This window comes from Trachymyrmex septentrionalis, unplaced genomic scaffold, assembly GCF_001594115.1.
Source record: "Trachymyrmex septentrionalis isolate Tsep2-gDNA-1 unplaced genomic scaffold, Tsep1.0 scaffold70, whole genome shotgun sequence".
NCBI lineage: Eukaryota > Metazoa > Arthropoda > Insecta > Hymenoptera > Formicidae > Trachymyrmex > Trachymyrmex septentrionalis.
In genome coordinates this window covers 2,078,206-2,087,744 of record NW_017305885.1, presented here as the reverse complement: position 1 = coordinate 2,087,744, position 9,539 = coordinate 2,078,206, and positions in this window count along the sequence as shown.

Sequence of the window (9,539 nt, the reverse complement as noted above, 5' to 3'; positions counted from 1 at the left end):
TATATATATTATACATAAATCTATATACTTTATTTACAATCGAGATATTCTACGCTATTGCTATAGATTTTACGATTGTATAAGCATATTTAGCGCGTAAGCCATCTGTAAATAATAATAATGATCTGCGTGTCATTTTTACAATACCTTGCAATCACCTATCCTGTTTGCATAATATACGACACGCATACGTAACCGTACCGGCTACTTTTTGCTGGCATTTTCACTTAAAATCTCCTCGTCAAGGATTCATCTGATTGATCTGATTAAGATCCTTGAAATGTTATCATAATAATTCGAACAACAAATAACAACGTAACAATGGTCAGGCCTGGCATATCGAGAAAAAAAAGATGCTAGAAAATAAATTCAGCCACGTCTTTCCATCTTTTACGATAATATAATAATTATAATCAAGATCGAAATCGAGATCGGAAATCTACATTCCCTATTTCTCAAATTGAACCAGCCACGTGTATTGTACTTAATCTTAATATTACCTCCTTATCCTTTCTTTATAATGAATAAATGATTACAATAAAAGAGAACGTATTTTTTTATTAAGCAAACCTTTCATTACCAACAATCAAAATTTAATAAGCTTAAGTTTTTATTTAGTGACAGTTTCTTTACGATTTTTATTTAATTTAGTGACTTTTTATTTGAATCATTAGCAAATATGTATACAAAGAAATTTAAATTAAATATTAGTTCTGAAACAATTGTTTTATTGTTACAATCGAATATTGAAATTATTTATGTGCACCTCTATAGTTTGAAATATCTAAAAAATACACGGGTTTAATTTTGAGTGTAGCCATCACGCCACAAGGAGATGCGCGTCGGATAGCGATATTAATTTACGGGCTCGTCAGCTTCCCGAAAAATACCCCATTAACTCGCACATACATTAAATGCTCCTTCTCTCTCGAAAGGCTGCACTCGGGGAGTTCCCCAGAATTGACTTACGACGAGTAATTCGCGGCCAGACACGCCCGACCGACGAGTTATTTAAATATTTTACAGTTTAATGGAGTCCTGGACCATTAACGGGCGTCAGCTAATTAGTAACGTATCCCGACGTGTAACAACGGGCGAGAGTGCTTTCAGGAAGGTCCGCTAACGATCGGTCGATAAATCGAACATTCTGCAGCCGACAAATCGGCTCGTCGATCGGGTCTGACGTGCAGCAACGAATTTAAAACGTTTTTAAGTCTTCTAAGATAAAAGTACACGAATTGATTCTTTTCGACAGCTGATACGAAAGACTTGCTGAAACTTGCCGGTAAGGATGTTCGATAGGCATATATGGCACATATAGATATTAATATTTATATACTTTAAACAAACTAATACATACGTATGAAAGTCGTATTCATAGTATGTATTTGGTTTTTATTAAACAATACATTTTTATTTACTTTCTTTGTTACTATTTTTATTGTTATAAATTAAAATTTGTAAACTAGTAACAAAAATCTCTAAATATTTTTGTGTAAGTATTTTGTATTCAAAATAACTTATGCAAAGTTTCATCATACGATTCACCGATTAGTTACAAAAATTTAAAACAAATAAATATTTTGTTTGTTTACTGGACAACTAATTTCTGTATTGTAATGTAACTTTACATGAATGCATAAAATACTTATATTAAAAAATTGAGATTTTTATCTTCTATTTTATAATACATTTCCATACCTTTAATATTAGAGCACAGATTAAAAAAATACTACTTCTTATTATAATAATTTATGATCTAGATAATAAATAGTTACTAAAAAAGATTTGTTGTATTACTTTTAAGTGCGACTTATAATAATCTGTACGACTTACAATAAGTTTTGTATTATTTTGAAATATCTATCAAACATCTTTGACTTTTGCAGATTTTACTTTCTTCTGGGATTTTAATTCACAGTTCAATACTAAAACTACTGACGGTACGTGTATTTATTTTTATTATTTAAAAACATATATAATATTTTTTAAAAAGGGATAAAAGAAGAAACTTAATGGATTAATTTAATCACTCAGATATTATAACAAAATCACGAAAAAAGAAAAACAATAAATGAATTAATTTAATCATTTATATATTATAACAAAAATCACAAAAAAATCTTAGAAAATATGTCGTTATGAATTTGATTAAAAACAAACTTCTCTAATTTATAATATTTGAATAGTTTTAATAGTTCTATTAAAGATACGTAAAATCTTTCCGAAAGAAAACGATTTCGAACACGTCAAAGAAATTATTGTATTTAAAGATTTCGACTTTTTCTGCTAAACACGTATGCTTGGTTCAGATAAAACTATATGGTAAACTGGAACGTGGACAAACACCGACCGCTGAACTCGATTGCAACTAAACACGCGGTGGACGGATTTTAATGATATGCCGTGAAACGATAACATACAATCAATTTCACGTTTCAATTTCCTGGAACCGTTAAAGCACTGAACGAATACCGGCACTTGGTGCTCTCATACGGAATTTTATTGAGCGTGATCATAAATTTGCCGGAAAATCACGATATTACAGTGATGGCTGATTGAGGAATAGTATTAGAAATCAGACGTTAATGCTTGGAATTATGCTTTTATCGTGATACATCGAGGCTAGTTTACGGACGTCGTATGTACCCGTTGTATGCGGAACATTATTACATACTTTACGATAATCTTAAATGAGTATCGAACTACACGTTTAAATTACATATTTTGACTGCAGCTACATCATATATCATAATTATGACGGACGCAAGTTCTAAAGTATGTAATGGAATAAAAGGCTTGTTGGATTATTATGTATCTTACAAAATACTTTTTTCTCCCTTCTATTAAATATAATAGTACACTAAAAAAAAGAGTCTAGTAATAACTACCAAATGTTGAACGAAATAATTCCAATCAAATGTTCGATTAATATAACCAACAATAATTTTACTTTTCTAAATATTTACATTAAATATTATCAAACAGATTGATTATATTATTATATTTGATAATACTAAATATTAGAAAAAGAAAATTATTTTTAGTTATATGTATATTAACCGCATTTGATTGGAATTAATTCACTCACAACACTCGGTAGTTATTACGAGACCCTTTTTTACAGTATATATAAATTATTGTTCTACTTCTCACGGATTTTATTATTTTATTTGATATAAAGTTGATTTTATTTTTCTAGGTTTCTTTCTATATTTAAATGATTTATTTATGATCGCATCAGACAAAATTATATATGGTTACTCAGGCACATTATCAATTTTGTTATTAGAAAGAATAAGTGATAATTTTCCAAATACATCTCTGAGGAAAGTTGAGTTACCAGACCATGCGATGCAAAACGATAGCAGCTGCCGGTCGCTAAATTCATTGTGATGTGAACGGTTATTAGATGGCTAGAGTCGGTGTAAAACGTCGCCATAATCACCGGTTACTAACTAACTGGCTGAACCTCCGTCCGCTGCCTCTTTCTACAGTTTTACACGAGATGCACGCGCATATACGCGATTCACTAATCGCCGCGGGCACCGTCGATACTGTTTACACCGTAGTAATTTGCTAATGGCCAGGTCGACACGATGAATTCGGGATCGGGTTAGCTGCGTGGTCTGCATGTCGATCGCGCGGCGAGATCGACAACGCGGTCCGAGTGATCGAGAATCGATCACGCAGGAGGAAGAAGAGACACGCCTCCGCCGATCGATTTTGCCGTTCATCTGCGTATTACCGATCTATTCTGGGCCGTAATTTGCGTCGATTATCCTTTCGTTTACTGTAGCCGCTTATCGCTCGAGCCGCTTTCGATGATAACCGAAGTGATGAAGGCAAGGACCCGTATCTATTTACGTCACGCTTATATGCGTATCCCTTCCTTTAGAAATGAACTCAAGAAGAAGAATGAAAGACAAGAAAATAGGACGTTTATATTCGATTAATGTCGGGAGCTAACTTATAAAAGAAATATGATTTATTCCACTATACGGATGCAGATAGTTATGTGATAAACGATTAAAAATCTAAAAATTTTTATTAATTATGCTTAGAGAATGCGCAATTAAGTAATAAAAGCTCATTTTTTAATTTACACATTTCAATAAAATTTTAATTAACGTTAAATATTAACTTTGAATCAAACAAAAAAAAGATTTGCACAATAATTCACAATGATATTCAGACGAAATTGATAGATATTCGATTTTTCAATATCGATAAATACGTAAAATCGAGTTATATCTTAAATCTGTATTTAAATAAGTTATATTTTTGCTGAAAAACTCATTCAAAAGCTTCACAATTTTTTTCACATTATTTTCACGATTGCGTTTCGAGTTAATTTCATCATAATATATTACAAAGTATACATTGCGTACGATATCTAAAATGCCAAAGTTCCTTAAAATTATCCTATAATTCTGACAATGAATAATATACGCGATCGTAAATGCGAGTGTCGTGCAAGTGCTACAAATTAATCGAATGTATTAGAAAGAAAAGGCCTTGAAATATTGGATAGACCAGATAAATCATGTGTGATTTATTTTTTATAGAATTCAAAAAATCACCTATTTTCTACTTTATTTGATTATTGTTTATTATGTTTAAACAATATATTTAAAAATTAGAAAAAATAGCATGATTCGTTCCATGTAATTGTCTCAATATTCCTCATGATCATTCCTTCACAGTAAAAAAATGTATTTGTGTTGGAAACGGTCCACTCACGTTTGTGTTGAATTTTTTAACATATTCGAGTGTTAATTTAACATAATGTGATTATGTTATTTAAAGATTTTTTGTGAAATTGATATTCAATGTTTTTGTAGTGTCAAAATGACACAATTTATGAGTAAGTGAACAAGTAACATAAAAATAATGTGTTTTAAAGCATAAATTCTAAGACAAATGAATAAAATCCGTTAATTAACATTTATGATATGTTAAATTAGCATATCATAAATGTTAACTTTCTGACAATAAAAATGCTTTCACAGTTTGTTTACAAACTGTGTCGATGTTATCTGTCTTTGAATTTATTCTCTTACATAATATTTGTATTACCTTCTAATATATTTATCTTATATAAAATTAACTCAAAAATTTGAGTGGATCGTTTGGAACATGCGATTTATGTTAAATTCAACACATTTTTTCCAACTGTGTATTACCAACTGGTTCTGCTCGTCAAGAATGCTGAATATGTCAGTTAATTCATCAGCGCTATGAAATATGTATTTCAGACGCAATAAAGTAAATGCCAAATTTTTTTATATTCTAAATTAATTTTGATGAAACGGTTATTTTCCCATTCATTTTAACGTTTACTGGAAAAGTAAAATTTATATTATATTTTTCTCAAACAAGTAATTTTATATAAATTAAATTAAATTTATTATTATTGTTTTTGGCTAATTATTATATGGTTTACAATATATAAATACATCAAGAAGATAATTTCGATCATCTTTTAATGAAACTGGAGCAATTTATGTAGATGAAATCTGAAGCGATCAAGGACGAAAAATTATATATTATATTTTCGTTGCAATATTTACGGTAAAACTATTTCTCTATCAATGCTTAAATCGCATATGAGTATATTTTTTACCGTGTTTCTAATTTTTCACAAATTTAAATGTAGTCTTTCTACTACTTTTAAATTAAAATCGTAAAATATAATACACGGATTAACAAATCAAATATAGGAAGTCGTGATATGCAAATCAATAGTCTACTAGTAACTGATTAGAAAACACACACGAAGAGCAGAATATTTTATTGTTTAAAATGGCGGAGTGATTTTATTGTTTAAAATTAATGTTGTTTTAAAATTTATAAAATGTTAGAATATTTCTTATTCAGTTGCATGTGTAGGTCTAGATGTTTGTTGATATGCCATATTTGTTGCGCTGTACTGATACAAGGTTGATACTTTATCATTCAATTCGAATTTTATGCAGGTAGTGAGACGAGCCACTTTCCATATATATGTCACGAGATGCAATCACAACAAATATAACAGCAAGACGAAACGTGACTGTTTCTTAATATTAATGATTCTAAACCCATGTTTAAAACTGTTTTATGATAATAAATGTATCTAATTATAAACAGTAATTATTACAAACAGATATTTCATACAATTTATTTGTTTTAAGTATGAATATCGAAGTAATAAGAATTACAATAATTACAAATTATTCTTTCGTAATATTTCGAGCGATATGTGACATAATAATTGCTATAAAATTACGAGTAATATCGGGAATATCATGTAAGTTATCGTGCGATCGATTTCTGGTAATTAATGCGCGAGATAGTAATTAACTGTGTTTTCACGAGTGAGTGCCTTGAATGAATAAAGAGGACCAGAAACCGGTGGAGCAACCACGAGGTGTGAATAAATTATTATTTTATATATTACTCGCAAATTTAATTATTTGTAACTATTTTATGTTCAGGCAACAATTATTCTTCTATTAATAGTTCTGCATATATAATTTACATATATTTCTCTTTATAGTTTCAATCAAGCCACAATTTTGCCATTGCACAACGTTTGGGTGAGTGACATTCTTTATTTTATTTTATTAAGATAATGATGATAAATTTATGAAAAAAATTATTATGTAATATCTATATACATAAATATGCATACGTATCAAGATAAAAATATAAAAATATAAATCAAATATTTCATGTAGTTCTCTATTATTTTAGAATGGATAGTCTCTAGGATAGATTAGCTAAAATATATTTGATATATTTATACGGACTGCCAAGCAAAATTATCAAGAAACTTTAATTAAAAACATTTGAAGATATAGAAGATATAGGCAATTATATTGATGATTTGACTTGATCAATTTTGTTATAAAAATATAATTTTTATAATGAGTGGATTACAGATTTCCTATTTAGTTGATTAGTTATATAATTAATAAAAAACAAAAAATAAAAAAAATAAAGTAAAATGCTCTCTCTCTCTCTCTCTCTCTTTCTCTCTTTCTCTCCCCCTCCCCTTCTCTCTTCCTCTGTTTCCAGCTCTCTCGTATCCTCGCGCGCAGCACGCGCAAGACTTTATCCGGTTAACAATCCCTAATTACGGGGTTCCTCATAACTAACTCGGTTAACGTGAAAGGCGCCCCCGCTATCTTCTCCCCTGCAAGCCACTCAGTGCTCGCCTATCATCGCGATGGATGCAGATTAACCGGTCGTCTGATCTCTCGAGGCCTTCGCTTTAACTTCCCGGCACCGGCTTCCTTCGTTCAACGGCACTCGATTTCATGTATCCTGCCACACCGCCTTTCGAGATAAACCGCCAAGTTTTAATAACTTGTTACGAAATTTGTTAAACCGAGGCGAATACAAGACATATTCCAGACACTGCCATAAGGCAAAAAACGAACTAAAGATCTAATTTCACAATATTCGGCCTTGACACCGTAGATCTGCAATCTTATGCGTGAACCTATTTTCTTTCTACCGTAATGGAGTTTGTCAATATGGAAAAAAATTGCCAATTATTCTAAATTTATTTCGCATATTTGTATTGTACAGCGAGATAGAAACTGATTATAAAATAATGCTTGACTGTAAAAATAGTAAAAACAAAAACCAATAGCACATTACACATAGTTACTACTTTTTTTAAATAATGATAAATTTATTAATGCAGAAAAAAGCCGTTTCAAATAATGTATTTTTTGTAATTATATTTAAAATTAAAAGTATAAATATAAAGTATTTTTACTATAACCATTTTATCGTGAAAAAAAATTCTAAAAGTTCCACTCTTAGGCCGGTATTCATAGTCGATTCTTATTTTAAGACTATCTTAAATACAGTCTTAATATGTCATGAACTTTACTTGGAGTGACATTACTTGAAGTGGGGAAAACGGTACCGAGATGACAAATGAGAAATATAATCGAATTAACGTTTTATAATATTATTCGCGTTTGATCAAATTTGAAATTAACTTCATAAATGAATTATTGAAGCATAACTGACAGTAATTTTATACGAATAAGAATTTTACTGTATTTCAATTTTTCCTTAAGTCTTATTTTAATGATTATTTTCGGTCTTTACGAAGAAAAATACATGAGAAAACATAGAAATAAAACGATCTCCGAGCGATAGTGAAACTCTCGAAAATATATATATATATATTTTTTTTTTATATATATATATATTTCTACTTTCCTTTTCATCTTCAATCATAAAAACGTCGATGAATATCGATGAAAGAGCTGCGAAGCGCGAAAGCGCGTATCTATAGATTGAATTCAATACTTGCGTTATCGCAAGAGTTGATTTCTCGACATGTTTATGAATATACCGCGTCTCTAATCGAAACTTTCGAAACGCCGCGCTTATCTCGTAATAAGGCCCGCGATGTACATTCCCCTGCTTCGCGAAATCGACGTCTGGGACGCGGGGTGGCGCGGCGGCGGGGAGGCAGTGCAGTGCCGGGAGAAGCCGAAGACTTTGTGATGAGGGATGTACGGCGTGACGGTCTAATTGAGGCCCTCTTGATTGCATTTACACCGCCGCGCGGCCTCCCGTATCCCCGGGTGTATCCACGGTTTGTAACTTTGTATCCACCTTCCCCCCCCCCTTACCCCCCGGCGCAGCCCCGCGGAGGCCGTATCTGGGCCTTATTCTGGTCGTGAAGTGGCTTGAACGCCACTTTCTACCTTCCTTCTTTTACCCTCGTCCTTCGTCATCCTCCTTCCTCCCCGCGTTATAACTTTTCTCCTTCCTCATCACGACTCGCATCGCGTACCTTTCGTTTGCACTCGATGCAGGATCAACGTCGTTCGCATTATCTCTCACGGACTACGACTCTCTCGCTTACTCTGTCTCCCGTCTCGGTCTCTCTTCGGAGAGCTCCCCGAAGAGAGATCGTTCCTCCTTTTTCACCGGAGCAAACCGCTGCGCCATTATATAAACGCGCTCATCGGCATCGTCGCTTCGAGACCTTGGGGATGAGGAGGGAAGAGCGGGCGAGCAAGAAGTAGAGAGAGAGAGAGAGAGAGAGAGAGAGAGAGAGAGAGAGAAGAGAGAAAGAACGTAGACGATGAGAGGGAGAACCGCGTATCACGGGGATAATTTGTCCACCTGCGCGTGCAACAATCTCACCTGATCCGCCCGCTATCTCACGATCTTCCTCCATGTTTCTCCCCTTCTGCACCCGCCTTGTCCGTCGCTCTCGCACCATTGAACATCGTTTACTACGACTCGACAACGATGACAAGATGTTCGATAAGCTCTCGCATCGATCATCGGACTAAACACAGTTTTAACGGTTCTATTTTCGCCGACCGAACGCGAATACCCGACCGCGCAAACGACGCGACGCGATGTGACTACTACTCGCGTGAAGTGAGCGCCAATTCGGCAGACAATGACGCAGCGATGTTAGACGACGCGCGCAGTGGCGGGCGGTTGATAATTTAAAAAAAGGATCTTAAGGTATACACTCAAGGATCTCGATTCTTTCTCTCGGAAATTTT